Raw genomic sequence first — 756 nt, 5'->3', positions numbered from 1 at the left:
AGATGGAGAGCGAAGCTCGATACCGGTTTCCGATAACTGAACCCAGAATTTCTTTTTTTTTTTGGATAAAAAAAATTTCTGGTTGAGATGCAAAAGTGTGCGCGCTCAGGGCTAGTCCAAGTTAGCTTATGTTTTGAAACATATTATCTTCTAGGATGGTAGATTCACATAGAAAAATTTATTTACATTGTTTCAAAAATTGAAAAACTACCTGAAAAATTTGACGTTTAGCATTGTATGGGGAATGGATCGTAATTGGATCAGATCGGATCATAAATAGATCGAATTAGATACAGATTGGATCAGAAAACATCAAAACTAAATCCGATCTGTTTATTAAACAGGTCAGATTTTCAAACTTGAACCTGAACTATTTAATAAATACATCATCCAACACGATTCATTTAACCTATTTATTAAATAGATAATCTGTTTAATCGATCCGATCCAATGCATTTAACTTGTTTAAAATAGAATCTGTTAGTCCAATCTAATATTCCAACCCAATCCAATTCGATCTAATCTGTTTAATCTGTTTAAAATAGAATCTGTTAGCCCAACCCAACCTAACCCGATCTAATCTGTTTAACCTGTTTAAAAAATCAGCATTCATAATTACTAAATAATTAGAACAACAAAGAAGAGAAAAGAAAGAGGAGGCTCATATTTATTATTTAATCTGTAGTTAAATCAAAATGACTACAATCAATTATCTGTAGAAGCAGACCGTCCAAAATTATTGCCTTTTGAAATAAT

Source organism: Elaeis guineensis, chromosome 1 (genome assembly GCF_000442705.2).
Source record: "Elaeis guineensis isolate ETL-2024a chromosome 1, EG11, whole genome shotgun sequence".
NCBI classification, from domain to species: domain Eukaryota; kingdom Viridiplantae; phylum Streptophyta; class Magnoliopsida; order Arecales; family Arecaceae; genus Elaeis; species Elaeis guineensis.
Note: the sequence above shows the minus strand (reverse complement) of the source record.